The sequence below is a fragment of the Narcine bancroftii genome, chromosome 6 (genome assembly GCF_036971445.1).
Source record: "Narcine bancroftii isolate sNarBan1 chromosome 6, sNarBan1.hap1, whole genome shotgun sequence".
NCBI classification, from domain to species: Eukaryota; Metazoa; Chordata; class Chondrichthyes; order Torpediniformes; family Narcinidae; genus Narcine; species Narcine bancroftii.
Window position 1 is genome coordinate 75998370 of NC_091474.1, and position 19595 is coordinate 76017964.

Here is a 19595-nt window from a genome sequence, read left to right on the forward strand (position 1 = left end):
CCTTTCTATGCACCGCAAGGAACTTTGTGCTCCCCACTCCCTCCACGTTGGGACCATCATCCTTTCTATGCACCTCAAAGAACATTGTGCTCCCCACACCCTCCACGATGGGACCATCATCCTTGCTCTGCACCGCAATGAACTTTGTGCTCCCCTCTCCCTCCACGATGGGACCATCATCCTTTCTATGCACCGCCAGGAACTTTGTGCTCCCTACTCCCTCCACGATGGGACCATCATCCTTGCTATGCAAAGCAAGGATCTTTCTGCTCCACACTCACTCCACGATGGGACCATCAACCTTGCTATGCACTGCAAGGAACTGTTTGCTCCACACTCCCTCCACGATGGGACCATCATCCTTGCTCTGCACTGCAAGGAACATTGCGCTCCCCACTGCCTCCACGATGGCACCATCATCCTTTCTATGCACCACATGGAAATTTGTGCTCCCCACTCCCTCCACGATGGGACCATCATCCTTGCTATGCAAAGCAAGGAACTTTGTGCTCCACACTCACTCCACGATGGGACCATCATCCTTGCTATGCACCGCAAAGAACTTTGTGCTCCCCACTCCCTCCACGATGGGACCATCATCCTTTCTATGCACCTGTAAGAAAATTTGTGCTCCCCACTCCCTCCATGATGGGACCATCATCCTTTCTCTGCACTTCAAAGAACTTTGTCCTCCCCACTCCATCCACGATGGGACCATCATCCTTTCTATGCACCGCCAGGAACTTTGTGCTCCCCACTCCCTCCACGATGGAAACATCATTCTTGCATGCACCGGCAAGGAACTTTGTGCTCCCCACTCCCTCCACGATGGGACCATCATTCTTGCTCTGCACCTCAAAGATCTTTGTGCTTCCCACTCCCTCCACGATGGGACCATCATCCTTGCTCTGCACCGCAAGGAATTTTTTGCTCCCCACTCCCTCCACAATGGGACCATCAACCTTGCTATGCACTGCAAGGAACTGTTTTCTCCCCACTTCCACCACGATGGGACCATAATCCTTGCTATGCACCGCAAGGAACATTGTGCTCCCCACACGCTCCACGATGGGACCATGATCCTTGCTATGCACCTCAAGGAACTTTGTGCTCCCCACTCCCTCTACGATGGGACCATGATCCTTGTTATGCACCGCAAGGAACATTGTGCTCCACACTCCTCCCACGATGGGACCATCAACCTTGCTATGCACTGCAAGGAACTGTTTGCTCCTCACTCCCTCCACGATGGGACCATAATCCTTGCTATGCACCGCAAGGAACATTGTGCTCCCCACCCCATCCACGATGGGACCATCATCCTTGCTATGCAGCGCAAGGAACTTTGTGCTCCACACTCCCTCCACGATGGGACCATCATCCTTGCTCTGCACTGCAAGGAACATTGCGCTCCCCACTGCCTCCACGATGGCACCATCATCCATTCTATGCACCACATGGAAATTTGTGCTCCCCACTCCATCCACGATGGGACCATCATCCTTTCTATGCACCGCAAAGAACTTTCTGCTCCCCACACCCTCCACGATGGGACCATCATCCTTGCTATGCAACGCAAGGAACTTTGTGCTCCACACTCACTCCACGATGGGACCATCATCCTTGCTATGCACCGCAAAGAACTTTGTGCTCCCCACTCCCTCCACGATGGGACCATCATCCTTTCTATGCACCTGTAAGAAAATTTGTGCTCCCCACTCCCTCCATGATGGGACCATCATCCTTTCGCTGCACTTCAAAGAACTTTGTCCTCCCCACTCCATCCACGATGGGACCATCATCCTTTCTATGCACCGCCAGGAACTTTGTGCTCCCCACTCCCTCCACGATGGAAACATCATTCTTGCATGCACCGGCAAGGAACTTTGTGCTCCCCACTCCCTCCACGATGGGACCATCATTCTTGCTCTGCACCTCAAAGATCTTTGTGCTTCCCACTCCCTCCACGATGGGACCATCATCCATGCTCTGCACCGCAAGGAATTTTTTGCTCCCCACTCCCTCCACAATGGGACCATCAACCTTGCTATGCACTGCAAGGAACTGTTTTCTCCCCACTTCCACCACGATGGGACCATAATCCTTGCTATGCACCGCAAGGAACATTGTGCTCCCCACACGCTCCACGATGGGACCATGATCCTTGCTATGCACCTCAAGGAACTTTGTGCTCCCCACTCCCTCTACGATGGGACCATGATCCTTGTTATGCACCGCAAGGAACTTTGTGCTCCACACTCCTCCCACGATGGGACCATCAATCTTGCTATGCACTGCAAGGAACTGTTTGCTCCTCACTCCCTCCACGATGGGACCATAATCCTTGCTATGCACCGCAAGGAACATTGTGCTCCCCACCCCATCCACGATGGGACCATCATCCTTGCTATGCAGCGCAAGGAACTTTGTGCTCCACACTCCCTCCACGATGGGACCATCATCCTTGCTCTGCACTGCAAGGAACATTGCGCTCCCCACTGCCTCCACGATGGCACCATCATCCATTCTATGCACCACATGGAAATTTGTGCTCCCCACTCCATCCACGATGGGACCATCATCCTTTCTATGCACCGCAAAGAACTTTCTGCTCCCCACACCCTCCACGATGGGACCATCATCCTTGCTATGCAACGCAAGGAAGTTTGTGCTCCTCATTCCCTCCACGATGGGACCATCATCCTTTCTATGAACCGCAAGGAAATTTGTGCTCCCCATTCCCTCCACGTTGGGACCATCATCCTTTCTATGCACCTCAAAGAACATTGTGCTCCCTACACCCTCCACGATGGGACCATCATCCTTGATCTGCACCGCAATGAACTTTGTGCTCCCCACTCCCACCACGATGCGACAATCATCCTTGCTATGCACTCCAAGGAACTTTATGCTCCACACTCCCTCCATGATGGGACCATCATCCTTTCTAAGCACCGCAAGGAACTTTGTGCTCCCCACTCCCTCCACGAAGCGACCATCATCCTTCCTGTGCACCGCAAGGAACTTTGTGCTCCCCACACCCTCCACGATGGGACCATCATCCTTTCTATGCACCTCAAAGAACTTTGTGCTCCCCAGTCCCTCCACGATTGAAACATCATTCTTGCTATGCACCACAAGGAACTTTGTTCTCTCCACTCCCTCCACGATGGGACCATCATCCTTTCTATGCACCTCAAAGAACTTTGTCCACCCCACTCCCTTAAAGATGGGACCATCATCCTTTCTATGCACCGCCAGGAACTTTGTGCTCCCTACTCCCTCCACGATGGGACCATCATCCTTGCTATGCAAAGCAAGGATCTTTCTGCTCCACACTCACTCCACGATGGGACCATCAACCTTGCTATGCACTGCAAGGAACTGTTTGCTCCACACTCCCTCCACGATGGGACCATCATCCTTGCTCTGCACTGCAAGGAACATTGCGCTCCCCACTGCCTCCACGATGGCACCATCATCCTTTCTATGCACCACATGGAAATTTGTGCTCCCCACTCCCTCCACGATGGGACCATCATCCTTGCTATGCAAAGCAAGGAACTTTGTGCTCCACACTCACTCCACGATGGGACCATCATCCTTGCTATGCACCGCAAAGAACTTTGTGCTCCCCACTCCCTCCACGATGGGACCATCATCCTTTCTATGCACCTGTAAGAAAATTTGTGCTCCCCACTCCCTCCATGATGGGACCATCATCCTTTCTCTGCACTTCAAAGAACTTTGTCCTCCCCACTCCATCCACGATGGGACCATTATCCTTTCTATGCACCGCCAGGAACTTTGTGCTCCCCACTCCCTCCACGATGGAAACATCATTCTTGCATGCACCGGCAAGGAACTTTGTGCTCCCCACTCCCTCCACGATGGGACCATCATTCTTGCTCTGCACCTCAAAGATCTTTGTGCTTCCCACTCCCTCCACGATGGGACCATCATCCTTGCTCTGCACCGCAAGGAATTTTTTGCTCCCCACTCCCTCCACAATGGGACCATCAACCTTGCTATGCACTGCAAGGAACTGTTTTCTCCCCACTTCCACCACGATGGGACCATAATCCTTGCTATGCACCGCAAGGAACATTGTGCTCCCCACACGCTCCACGATGGGACCATGATCCTTGCTATGCACCTCAAGGAACTTTGTGCTCCCCACTCCCTCTACGATGGGACCATGATCCTTGTTATGCACCGCAAGGAACTTTGTGCTCCACACTCCTCCCACGATGGGACCATCAACCTTGCTATGCACTGCAAGGAACTGTTTGCTCCTCACTCCCTCCACGATGGGACCATAATCCTTGCTATGCACCGCAAGGAACATTGTGCTCCCCACCCCATCCACGATGGGACCATCATCCTTGCTATGCAGCGCAAGGAACTTTGTGCTCCACACTCCCTCCACGATGGGACCATCATCCTTGCTCTGCACTGCAAGGAACATTGCGCTCCCCACTGCCTCCACGATGGCACCATCATCCATTCTATGCACCACATGGAAATTTGTGCTCCCCACTCCATCCACGATGGGACCATCATCCTTTCTATGCACCGCAAAGAACTTTCTGCTCCCCACACCCTCCACGATGGGACCATCATCCTTGCTATGCAACGCAAGGAAGTTTGTGCTCCTCATTCCCTCCACGATGGGACCATCATCCTTTCTATGAACCGCAAGGAAATTTGTGCTCCCCATTCCCTCCACGTTGGGACCATCATCCTTTCTATGCACCTCAAAGAACATTGTGCTCCCTACACCCTCAGCGATGGGACCATCATCCTTGATCTGCACCGCAATGAACTTTGTGCTCCCCACTCCCACCACGATGGGACAATCATCCTTGCTATGCACTCCAAGGAACTTTATGCTCCACACTCCCTCCATGATGGGACCATCATCCTTTCTAAGCACCGCAAGGAACTTTGTGCTCCCCACTCCCTCCACGAAGCGACCATCATCCTTCCTGTGCACCGCAAGGAACTTTGTGCTCCCCACACCCTCCACGATGGGACCATCATCCTTTCTATGCACCTCAAAGAACTTTGTGCTCCCCAGTCCCTCCACGATTGAAACATCATTCTTGCTATGCACCACAAGGAACTTTGTTCTCTCCACTCCCTCCACGATGGGACCATCATCCTTTCTATGCACCTCAAAGAACTTTGTCCACCCCACTCCCTCAAAGATGGGACCATCATCCTTTCTATGCACCGCCAGGAACTTTGTGCTCCCTACTCCCTCCACGATGGGACCATCATCCTTGCTATGCAAAGCAAGGATCTTTCTGCTCCACACTCACTCCACGATGGGACCATCAACCTTGCTATGCACTGCAAGGAACTGTTTGCTCCACACTCCCTCCACGATGGGACCATCATCCTTGCTCTGCACTGCAAGGAACATTGCGCTCCCCACTGCCTCCACGATGGCACCATCATCCTTTCTATGCACCACATGGAAATTTGTGCTCCCCACTCCCTCCACGATGGGACCATCATCCTTGCTATGCAAAGCAAGGAACTTTGTGCTCCACACTCACTCCACGATGGGACCATCATCCTTGCTATGCACCGCAAAGAACTTTGTGCTCCCCACTCCCTCCACGATGGGACCATCATCCTTTCTATGCACCTGTAAGAAAATTTGTGCTCCCCACTCCCTCCATGATGGGACCATCATCCTTTCTCTGCACTTCAAAGAACTTTGTCCTCCCCACTCCATCCACGATGGGACCATCATCCTTTCTATGCACCGCCAGGAACTTTGTGCTCCCCACTCCCTCCACGATGGAAACATCATTCTTGCATGCACCGGCAAGGAACTTTGTGCTCCCCACTCCCTCCACGATGGGACCATCATTCTTGCTCTGCACCTCAAAGATCTTTGTGCTTCCCACTCCCTCCACGATGGGACCATCATCCTTGCTCTGCACCGCAAGGAATTTTTTGCTCCCCACTCCCTCCACAATGGGACCATCAACCTTGCTATGCACTGCAAGGAACTGTTTTCTCCCCACTTCCACCACGATGGGACCATAATCCTTGCTATGCACCGCAAGGAACATTGTGCTCCCCACCCCATCCACGATGGGACCATCATCCTTGCTATGCAGCGCAAGGAACTTTGTGCTCCACACTCCCTCCACGATGGGACCATCATCCTTGCTCTGCACTGCAAGGAACATTGCGCTCCCCACTGCCTCCACGATGGCACCATCATCCATTCTATGCACCACATGGAAATTTGTGCTCCCCACTCCATCCACGATGGGACCATCATCCTTTCTATGCACCGCAAAGAACTTTCTGCTCCCCACACCCTCCACGATGGGACCATCATCCTTGCTATGCAACGCAAGGAAGTTTGTGCTCCTCATTCCCTCCACGATGGGACCATCATCCTTTCTATGAACCGCAAGGAAATTTGTGCTCCCCATTCCCTCCACGTTGGGACCATCATCCTTTCTATGCACCTCAAAGAACATTGTGCTCCCTACACCCTCCACGATGGGACCATCATCCTTGATCTGCACCGCAATGAACTTTGTGCTCCCCACTCCCACCACGATGGGACAATCATCCTTGCTATGCACTCCAAGGAACTTTATGCTCCACACTCCCTCCATGATGGGACCATCATCCTTTCTAAGCACCGCAAGGAACTTTGTGCTCCCCACTCCCTCCACGAAGCGACCATCATCCTTCCTGTGCACCGCAAGGAACTTTGTGCTCCCCACACCCTCCACGATGGGACCATCATCCTTTCTATGCACCTCAAAGAACTTTGTGCTCCCCAGTCCCTCCACGATTGAAATATCATTCTTGCTATGCACCACAAGGAACTTTGTTCTCTCCACTCCCTCCACGATGGGACCATCATCCTTTCTATGCACCTCAAAGAACTTTGTCCACCCCACTCCCTCAAAGATGGGACCATCATCCTTTCTATGCACCGCCAGGAACTTTGTGCTCCCTACTCCCTCCACGATGGGACCATCATCCTTGCTATGCAAAGCAAGGATCTTTCTGCTCCACACTCACTCCACGATGGGACCATCAACCTTGCTATGCACCTCAAGGAACTTTGTGCTCCCCACTCCCTCTACGATGGGACCATGATCCTTGTTATGCACCGCAAGGAACATTGTGCTCCACACTCCTCCCACGATGGGACCATCAACCTTGCTATGCACTGCAAGGAACTGTTTGCTCCTCACTCCCTCCACGATGGGACCATAATCCTTGCTATGCACCGCAAGGAACATTGTGCTCCCCACCCCATCCACGATGGGACCATCATCCTTGCTATGCAGCGCAAGGAACTTTGTGCTCCACACTCCCTCCACGATGGGACCATCATCCTTGCTCTGCACTGCAAGGAACATTGCGCTCCCCACTGCCTCCACGATGGCACCATCATCCATTCTATGCACCACATGGAAATTTGTGCTCCCCACTCCATCCACGATGGGACCATCATCCTTTCTATGCACCGCAAAGAACTTTCTGCTCCCCACACCCTCCACGATGGGACCATCATCCTTGCTATGCAACGCAAGGAACTTTGTGCTCCACACTCACTCCACGATGGGACCATCATCCTTGCTATGCACCGCAAAGAACTTTGTGCTCCCCACTCCCTCCACGATGGGACCATCATCCTTTCTATGCACCTGTAAGAAAATTTGTGCTCCCCACTCCCTCCATGATGGGACCATCATCCTTTCGCTGCACTTCAAAGAACTTTGTCCTCCCCACTCCATCCACGATGGGACCATCATCCTTTCTATGCACCGCCAGGAACTTTGTGCTCCCCACTCCCTCCACGATGGAAACATCATTCTTGCATGCACCGGCAAGGAACTTTGTGCTCCCCACTCCCTCCACGATGGGACCATCATTCTTGCTCTGCACCTCAAAGATCTTTGTGCTTCCCACTCCCTCCACGATGGGACCATCATCCATGCTCTGCACCGCAAGGAATTTTTTGCTCCCCACTCCCTCCACAATGGGACCATCAACCTTGCTATGCACTGCAAGGAACTGTTTTCTCCCCACTTCCACCACGATGGGACCATAATCCTTGCTATGCACCTCAAGGAACTTTGTGCTCCCCACTCCCTCCACGATGGGACCATCATCCTTGCTATGCAACGCAAGGAAGTTTGTGCTCCTCATTCCCTCCACGATGGGACCATCATCCTTTCTATGAACCGCAAGGAAATTTGTGCTCCCCATTCCCTCCACGTTGGGACCATCATCCTTTCTATGCACCTCAAAGAACATTGTGCTCCCTACACCCTCCACGATGGGACCATCATCCTTGATCTGCACCGCAATGAACTTTGTGCTCCCCACTCCCACCACGATGCGACAATCATCCTTGCTATGCACTCCAAGGAACTTTATGCTCCACACTCCCTCCATGATGGGACCATCATCCTTTCTAAGCACCGCAAGGAACTTTGTGCTCCCCACTCCCTCCACGAAGCGACCATCATCCTTCCTGTGCACCGCAAGGAACTTTGTGCTCCCCACACCCTCCACGATGGGACCATCATCCTTTCTATGCACCTCAAAGAACTTTGTGCTCCCCAGTCCCTCCACGATTGAAACATCATTCTTGCTATGCACCACAAGGAACTTTGTTCTCTCCACTCCCTCCACGATGGGACCATCATCCTTTCTATGCACCTCAAAGAACTTTGTGCTCCTCACTCCCTCCACGATGGGACCATCATCCTTGCTATGCATCGCAAGGAACTTTGTGATCTCCAATCCTTCCACGATGGGAGAATCATCCTTTTTATGCATCTGTAAGGAAATTTGTGCTCCCCACTCCCTCCACGATGGGACCATCATCCTTTCTATGCACTTCAAAGAACTTTGTGCACCCCACTCCCTCCACGATGGGACCATCATCCATGCAATGCACCGCAAGGAACTTTGTGCTCCGCACTCCCTCCACGATGGGACCATCATCTTTGCTATGCACTCCAAGGAACTTTGTGCTCCCCACTCCCTCCACTATGGGACATTCATTCTTTATATGCACCACAAGGAACTTTATGCTCCACATTCCCTCCATGATGGGACCATCATCCTTTCAAAGCACCGCAAGGAACTTTGTGCTACCCACTCCCTCCACGATGGAACAATCATCGTTGCTATGCACCACAAGGACCTTTGTGCTCCCCTCTCCCTCCAAGTTGGGACCATTATCCTTCGTATGCACCGCAAGGAACTTTGTGCTCCCCACTCCCTCCACGATGGGACATTCATCCTTGCTCTGCACCTCAAAGATCTTTGTCCTCCCCACTCCCTCCACGATGGGACCATCATCCTTGCTATGCACCGCAAGGAACTTTGTGCTCCCCACTCCATCCACGATGGGACCATCATCCTTTCTATGCACCACATGGAAATATGTGCTCCCCACTCCATCCACGATGGGACCATCATCCTTTCTATGCACCGCAAAGTACTTTCTGCTCCCCACACCCTCCATGATGGGACCATCATCCTTGCTATGCAACGCAAGGAAGTTTGTGCTCCTCACACCCTCCTCGATGGGACCATCATCCTTTCTATGCACCGCAAGGAACTTTGTGCTCCCCACTCCCTCCACGTTGGGACCATCATCCTTTCTATGCACCTCAAAGAACATTGTGCTCCCCACACCCTCCACGATGGGACCATCATCCTTGCTCTGCACCGCAATGAACTTTGTGCTCCCCTCTCCCTCCACGATGGGACCATCATCCTTTCTATGCACCGCCAGGAACTTTGTGCTCCCTACTCCCTCCACGATGGGACCATCATCCTTGCTATGCAAAGCAAGGATCTTTCTGCTCCACACTCACTCCACGATGGGACCATCAACCTTGCTATGCACTGCAAGGAACTGTTTGCTCCACACTCCCTCCACGATGGGACCATCATCCTTGCTCTGCACTGCAAGGAACATTGCGCTCCCCACTGCCTCCACGATGGCACCATCATCCTTTCTATGCACCACATGGAAATTTGTGCTCCCCACTCCCTCCACGATGGGACCATCATCCTTGCTATGCAAAGCAAGGAACTTTGTGCTCCACACTCACTCCACGATGGGACCATCATCCTTGCTATGCACCGCAAAGAACTTTGTGCTCCCCACTCCCTCCACGATGGGACCATCATCCTTTCTATGCACCTGTAAGAAAATTTGTGCTCCCCACTCCCTCCATGATGGGACCATCATCCTTTCTCTGCACTTCAAAGAACTTTGTCCTCCCCACTCCATCCACGATGGGACCATCATCCTTTCTATGCACCGCCAGGAACTTTGTGCTCCCCACTCCCTCCACGATGGAAACATCATTCTTGCATGCACCGGCAAGGAACTTTGTGCTCCCCACTCCCTCCACGATGGGACCATCATTCTTGCTCTGCACCTCAAAGATCTTTGTGCTTCCCACTCCCTCCACGATGGGACCATCATCCTTGCTCTGCACCGCAAGGAATTTTTTGCTCCCCACTCCCTCCACAATGGGACCATCAACCTTGCTATGCACTGCAAGGAACTGTTTTCTCCCCACTTCCACCACGATGGGACCATAATCCTTGCTATGCACCGCAAGGAACATTGTGCTCCCCACACGCTCCACGATGGGACCATGATCCTTGCTATGCACCTCAAGGAACTTTGTGCTCCCCACTCCCTCTACGATGGGACCATGATCCTTGTTATGCACCGCAAGGAACATTGTGCTCCACACTCCTCCCACGATGGGACCATCAACCTTGCTATGCACTGCAAGGAACTGTTTGCTCCTCACTCCCTCCACGATGGGACCATAATCCTTGCTATGCACCGCAAGGAACATTGTGCTCCCCACCCCATCCACGATGGGACCATCATCCTTGCTATGCAGCGCAAGGAACTTTGTGCTCCACACTCCCTCCACGATGGGACCATCATCCTTGCTCTGCACTGCAAGGAACATTGCGCTCCCCACTGCCTCCACGATGGCACCATCATCCATTCTATGCACCACATGGAAATTTGTGCTCCCCACTCCATCCACGATGGGACCATCATCCTTTCTATGCACCGCAAAGAACTTTCTGCTCCCCACACCCTCCACGATGGGACCATCATCCTTGCTATGCAACGCAAGGAACTTTGTGCTCCACACTCACTCCACGATGGGACCATCATCCTTGCTATGCACCGCAAAGAACTTTGTGCTCCCCACTCCCTCCACGATGGGACCATCATCCTTTCTATGCACCTGTAAGAAAATTTGTGCTCCCCACTCCCTCCATGATGGGACCATCATCCTTTCGCTGCACTTCAAAGAACTTTGTCCTCCCCACTCCATCCACGATGGGACCATCATCCTTTCTATGCACCGCCAGGAACTTTGTGCTCCCCACTCCCTCCACGATGGAAACATCATTCTTGCATGCACCGGCAAGGAACTTTGTGCTCCCCACTCCCTCCACGATGGGACCATCATTCTTGCTCTGCACCTCAAAGATCTTTGTGCTTCCCACTCCCTCCACGATGGGACCATCATCCATGCTCTGCACCGCAAGGAATTTTTTGCTCCCCACTCCCTCCACAATGGGACCATCAACCTTGCTATGCACTGCAAGGAACTGTTTTCTCCCCACTTCCACCACGATGGGACCATAATCCTTGCTATGCACCGCAAGGAACATTGTGCTCCCCACACGCTCCACGATGGGACCATGATCCTTGCTATGCACCTCAAGGAACTTTGTGCTCCCCACTCCCTCTACGATGGGACCATGATCCTTGTTATGCACCGCAAGGAACTTTGTGCTCCACACTCCTCCCACGATGGGACCATCAATCTTGCTATGCACTGCAAGGAACTGTTTGCTCCTCACTCCCTCCACGATGGGACCATAATCCTTGCTATGCACCGCAAGGAACATTGTGCTCCCCACCCCATCCACGATGGGACCATCATCCTTGCTATGCAGCGCAAGGAACTTTGTGCTCCACACTCCCTCCACGATGGGACCATCATCCTTGCTCTGCACTGCAAGGAACATTGCGCTCCCCACTGCCTCCACGATGGCACCATCATCCATTCTATGCACCACATGGAAATTTGTGCTCCCCACTCCATCCACGATGGGACCATCATCCTTTCTATGCACCGCAAAGAACTTTCTGCTCCCCACACCCTCCACGATGGGACCATCATCCTTGCTATGCAACGCAAGGAAGTTTGTGCTCCTCATTCCCTCCACGATGGGACCATCATCCTTTCTATGAACCGCAAGGAAATTTGTGCTCCCCATTCCCTCCACGTTGGGACCATCATCCTTTCTATGCACCTCAAAGAACATTGTGCTCCCTACACCCTCCACGATGGGACCATCATCCTTGATCTGCACCGCAATGAACTTTGTGCTCCCCACTCCCACCACGATGCGACAATCATCCTTGCTATGCACTCCAAGGAACTTTATGCTCCACACTCCCTCCATGATGGGACCATCATCCTTTCTAAGCACCGCAAGGAACTTTGTGCTCCCCACTCCCTCCACGAAGCGACCATCATCCTTCCTGTGCACCGCAAGGAACTTTGTGCTCCCCACACCCTCCACGATGGGACCATCATCCTTTCTATGCACCTCAAAGAACTTTGTGCTCCCCAGTCCCTCCACGATTGAAACATCATTCTTGCTATGCACCACAAGGAACTTTGTTCTCTCCACTCCCTCCACGATGGGACCATCATCCTTTCTATGCACCTCAAAGAACTTTGTCCACCCCACTCCCTTAAAGATGGGACCATCATCCTTTCTATGCACCGCCAGGAACTTTGTGCTCCCTACTCCCTCCACGATGGGACCATCATCCTTGCTATGCAAAGCAAGGATCTTTCTGCTCCACACTCACTCCACGATGGGACCATCAACCTTGCTATGCACTGCAAGGAACTGTTTGCTCCACACTCCCTCCACGATGGGACCATCATCCTTGCTCTGCACTGCAAGGAACATTGCGCTCCCCACTGCCTCCACGATGGCACCATCATCCTTTCTATGCACCACATGGAAATTTGTGCTCCCCACTCCCTCCACGATGGGACCATCATCCTTGCTATGCAAAGCAAGGAACTTTGTGCTCCACACTCACTCCACGATGGGACCATCATCCTTGCTATGCACCGCAAAGAACTTTGTGCTCCCCACTCCCTCCACGATGGGACCATCATCCTTTCTATGCACCTGTAAGAAAATTTGTGCTCCCCACTCCCTCCATGATGGGACCATCATCCTTTCTCTGCACTTCAAAGAACTTTGTCCTCCCCACTCCATCCACGATGGGACCATTATCCTTTCTATGCACCGCCAGGAACTTTGTGCTCCCCACTCCCTCCACGATGGAAACATCATTCTTGCATGCACCGGCAAGGAACTTTGTGCTCCCCACTCCCTCCACGATGGGACCATCATTCTTGCTCTGCACCTCAAAGATCTTTGTGCTTCCCACTCCCTCCACGATGGGACCATCATCCTTGCTCTGCACCGCAAGGAATTTTTTGCTCCCCACTCCCTCCACAATGGGACCATCAACCTTGCTATGCACTGCAAGGAACTGTTTTCTCCCCACTTCCACCACGATGGGACCATAATCCTTGCTATGCACCGCAAGGAACATTGTGCTCCCCACACGCTCCACGATGGGACCATGATCCTTGCTATGCACCTCAAGGAACTTTGTGCTCCCCACTCCCTCTACGATGGGACCATGATCCTTGTTATGCACCGCAAGGAACTTTGTGCTCCACACTCCTCCCACGATGGGACCATCAACCTTGCTATGCACTGCAAGGAACTGTTTGCTCCTCACTCCCTCCACGATGGGACCATAATCCTTGCTATGCACCGCAAGGAACATTGTGCTCCCCACCCCATCCACGATGGGACCATCATCCTTGCTATGCAGCGCAAGGAACTTTGTGCTCCACACTCCCTCCACGATGGGACCATCATCCTTGCTCTGCACTGCAAGGAACATTGCGCTCCCCACTGCCTCCACGATGGCACCATCATCCATTCTATGCACCACATGGAAATTTGTGCTCCCCACTCCATCCACGATGGGACCATCATCCTTTCTATGCACCGCAAAGAACTTTCTGCTCCCCACACCCTCCACGATGGGACCATCATCCTTGCTATGCAACGCAAGGAAGTTTGTGCTCCTCATTCCCTCCACGATGGGACCATCATCCTTTCTATGAACCGCAAGGAAATTTGTGCTCCCCATTCCCTCCACGTTGGGACCATCATCCTTTCTATGCACCTCAAAGAACATTGTGCTCCCTACACCCTCAGCGATGGGACCATCATCCTTGATCTGCACCGCAATGAACTTTGTGCTCCCCACTCCCACCACGATGGGACAATCATCCTTGCTATGCACTCCAAGGAACTTTATGCTCCACACTCCCTCCATGATGGGACCATCATCCTTTCTAAGCACCGCAAGGAACTTTGTGCTCCCCACTCCCTCCACGAAGCGACCATCATCCTTCCTGTGCACCGCAAGGAACTTTGTGCTCCCCACACCCTCCACGATGGGACCATCATCCTTTCTATGCACCTCAAAGAACTTTGTGCTCCCCAGTCCCTCCACGATTGAAACATCATTCTTGCTATGCACCACAAGGAACTTTGTTCTCTCCACTCCCTCCACGATGGGACCATCATCCTTTCTATGCACCTCAAAGAACTTTGTCCACCCCACTCCCTCAAAGATGGGACCATCATCCTTTCTATGCACCGCCAGGAACTTTGTGCTCCCTACTCCCTCCACGATGGGACCATCATCCTTGCTATGCAAAGCAAGGATCTTTCTGCTCCACACTCACTCCACGATGGGACCATCAACCTTGCTATGCACTGCAAGGAACTGTTTGCTCCACACTCCCTCCACGATGGGACCATCATCCTTGCTCTGCACTGCAAGGAACATTGCGCTCCCCACTGCCTCCACGATGGCACCATCATCCTTTCTATGCACCACATGGAAATTTGTGCTCCCCACTCCCTCCACGATGGGACCATCATCCTTGCTATGCAAAGCAAGGAACTTTGTGCTCCACACTCACTCCACGATGGGACCATCATCCTTGCTATGCACCGCAAAGAACTTTGTGCTCCCCACTCCCTCCACGATGGGACCATCATCCTTTCTATGCACCTGTAAGAAAATTTGTGCTCCCCACTCCCTCCATGATGGGACCATCATCCTTTCTCTGCACTTCAAAGAACTTTGTCCTCCCCACTCCATCCACGATGGGACCATCATCCTTTCTATGCACCGCCAGGAACTTTGTGCTCCCCACTCCCTCCACGATGGAAACATCATTCTTGCATGCACCGGCAAGGAACTTTGTGCTCCCCACTCCCTCCACGATGGGACCATCATTCTTGCTCTGCACCTCAAAGATCTTTGTGCTTCCCACTCCCTCCACGATGGGACCATCATCCTTGCTCTGCACCGCAAGGAATTTTTTGCTCCCCACTCCCTCCACAATGGGACCATCAACCTTGCTATGCACTGCAAGGAACTGTTTTCTCCCCACTTCCACCACGATGGGACCATAATCCTTGCTATGCACCGCAAGGAACATTGTGCTCCCCACCCCATCCACGATGGGACCATCATCCTTGCTATGCAGCGCAAGGAACTTTGTGCTCCACACTCCCTCCACGATGGGACCATCATCCTTGCTCTGCACTGCAAGGAACATTGCGCTCCCCACTGCCTCCACGATGGCACCATCATCCATTCTATGCACCACATGGAAATTTGTGCTCCCCACTCCATCCACGATGGGACCATCATCCTTTCTATGCACCGCAAAGAACTTTCTGCTCCCCACACCCTCCACGATGGGACCATCATCCTTGCTATGCAACGCAAGGAAGTTTGTGCTCCTCATTCCCTCCACGATGGGACCATCATCCTTTCTATGAACCGCAAGGAAATTTGTGCTCCCCATTCCCTCCACGTTGGGACCATCATCCTTTCTATGCACCTCAAAGAACATTGTGCTCCCTACACCCTCCACGATGGGACCATCATCCTTGATCTGCACCGCAATGAACTTTGTGCTCCCCACTCCCACCACGATGGGACAATCATCCTTGCTATGCACTCCAAGGAACTTTATGCTCCACACTCCCTCCATGATGGGACCATCATCCTTTCTAAGCACCGCAAGGAACTTTGTGCTCCCCACTCCCTCCACGAAGCGACCATCATCCTTCCTGTGCACCGCAAGGAACTTTGTGCTCCCCACACCCTCCACGATGGGACCATCATCCTTTCTATGCACCTCAAAGAACTTTGTGCTCCCCAGTCCCTCCACGATTGAAATATCATTCTTGCTATGCACCACAAGGAACTTTGTTCTCTCCACTCCCTCCACGATGGGACCATCATCCTTTCTATGCACCTCAAAGAACTTTGTCCACCCCACTCCCTCAAAGATGGGACCATCATCCTTTCTATGCACCGCCAGGAACTTTGTGCTCCCTACTCCCTCCACGATGGGACCATCATCCTTGCTATGCAAAGCAAGGATCTTTCTGCTCCACACTCACTCCACGATGGGACCATCAACCTTGCTATGCACTGCAAGGAACTGTTTGCTCCACACTCCCTCCACGATGGGACCATCATCCTTGCTCTGCACTGCAAGGAACATTGCGCTCCCCACTGCCTCCACGATGGCACCATCATCCTTTCTATGCACCACATGGAAATTTGTGCTCCCCACTCCCTCCACGATGGGACCATCATCCTTGCTATGCAAAGCAAGGAACTTTGTGCTCCACACTCACTCCACGATGGGACCATCATCCTTGCTATGCACCGCAAAGAACTTTGTGCTCCCCACTCCCTCCACGATGGGACCATCATCCTTTCTATGCACCTGTAAGAAAATTTGTGCTCCCCACTCCCTCCATGATGGGACCATCATCCTTTCTCTGCACTTCAAAGAACTTTGTCCTCCCCACTCCATCCACGATGGGACCATCATCCTTTCTATGCACCGCCAGGAACTTTGTGCTCCCCACTCCCTCCACGATGGAAACATCATTCTTGCATGCACCGGCAAGGAACTTTGTGCTCCCCACTCCCTCCACGATGGGACCATCATTCTTGCTCTGCACCTCAAAGATCTTTGTGCTTCCCACTCCCTCCACGATGGGACCATCATCCTTGCTCTGCACCGCAAGGAATTTTTTGCTCCCCACTCCCTCCACAATGGGACCATCAACCTTGCTATGCACTGCAAGGAACTGTTTTCTCCCCACTTCCACCACGATGGGACCATAATCCTTGCTATGCACCGCAAGGAACATTGTGCTCCCCACACGCTCCACGATGGGACCATGATCCTTGCTATGCACCTCAAGGAACTTTGTGCTCCCCACTCCCTCTACGATGGGACCATGATCCTTGTTATGCACCGCAAGGAACTTTGTGCTCCACACTCCTCCCACGATGGGACCATCAACCTTGCTATGCACTGCAAGGAACTGTTTGCTCCTCACTCCCTCCACGATGGGACCATAATCCTTGCTATGCACCGCAAGGAACATTGTGCTCCCCACCCCATCCACGATGGGACCATCATCCTTGCTATGCAGCGCAAGGAACTTTGTGCTCCACACTCCCTCCACGATGGGACCATCATCCTTGCTCTGCACTGCAAGGAACATTGCGCTCCCCACTGCCTCCACGATGGCACCATCATCCATTCTATGCACCACATGGAAATTTGTGCTCCCCACTCCATCCACGATGGGACCATCATCCTTTCTATGCACCTCAAAGAACTTTCTGCTCCCCACACCCTCCACGATGGGACCATCATCCTTGCTATGCAACGCAAGGAAGTTTGTGCTCCTCATTCCCTCCACGATGGGACCATCATCCTTTCTATGAACCGCAAGGAAATTTGTGCTCCCCATTCCCTCCACGTTGGGACCATCATCCTTTCTATGCACCTCAAAGAACATTGTGCTCCCTACACCCTCCACGATGGGACCATCATCCTTGATCTGCACCGCAATGAACTTTGTGCTCCCCACTCCCACCACGATGGGACAATCATCCTTGCTATGCACTCCAAGGAACTTTATGCTCCACACTCCCTCCATGATGGGACCATCATCCTTTCTAAGCACCGCAAGGAACTTTGTGCTCCCCACTCCCTCCACGAAGCGACCATCATCCTTCCTGTGCACCGCAAGGAACTTTGTGCTCCCCACACCCTCCACGATGGGACCATCATCCTTTCTATGCACCTCAAAGAACTTTGTGCTCCCCAGTCCCTCCACGATTGAAACATCATTCTTGCTATGCACCACAAGGAACTTTGTTCTCTCCACTCCCTCCACGATGGGACCATCATCCTTTCTATGCACCTCAAAGAACTTTGTCCACCCCACTCCCTCAAAGATGGGACCATCATCCTTTCTATGCACCGCCAGGAACTTTGTGCTCCCTACTCCCTCCACGATGGGACCATCATCCTTGCTATGCAAAGCAAGGATCTTTCTGCTCCACACTCACTCCACGATGGGACCATCAACCTTGCTATGCACTGCAAGGAACTGTTTGCTCCACACTCCCTCCACGATGGGACCATCATCCTTGCTCTGCACTGCAAGGAACATTGCGCTCCCCACTGCCTCCACGATGGCACCATCATCCTTTCTATGCACCACATGGAAATTTGTGCTCCCCACTCCCTCCACGATGGGACCATCATCCTTGCTATGCAAAGCAAGGAACTTTGTGCTCCACACTCACTCCACGATGGGACCATCATCCTTGCTATGCACCGCAAAGAACTTTGTGCTCCCCACTCCCTCCACGATGGGACCATCATCCTTTCTATGCACCTGTAAGAAAATTTGTGCTCCCCACTCCCTCCATGATGGGACCATCATCCTTTCTCTGCACTTCAAAGAACTTTGTCCTCCCCACTCCCTCCACGATGGGACCATCATTCTTGCTCTGCACCTCAAAGATCTTTGTGCTTCCCACTCCCTCCACGATGGGACCATCATCCTTGCTCTGCACCGCAAGGAATTTTTTGCTCCCCACTCCCTCCACAATGGGACCATCAACCTTGCTATGCACTGCAAGGAACTGTTTTCTCCCCACTTCCACCACGATGGGACCATAATCCTTGCTATGCACCGCAAGGAACATTGTGCTCCCCACACGCTCCACGATGGGACCATGATCCTTGCTATGCACCTCAAGGAACTTTGTGCTCCCCACTCCCTCTACGATGGGACCATGATCCTTGTTATGCACCGCAAGGAACATTGTGCTCCACACTCCTCCCACGATGGGACCATCAACCATGCTATGCACTGCAAGGAACTGTTTGCTCCTCACTCCCTCCACGATGGGACCATAATCCTTGCTATGCACCGCAAGGAACATTGTGCTCCCCACCCCATCCACGATGGGACCATCATCCTTGCTATGCAGCGCAAGGAAC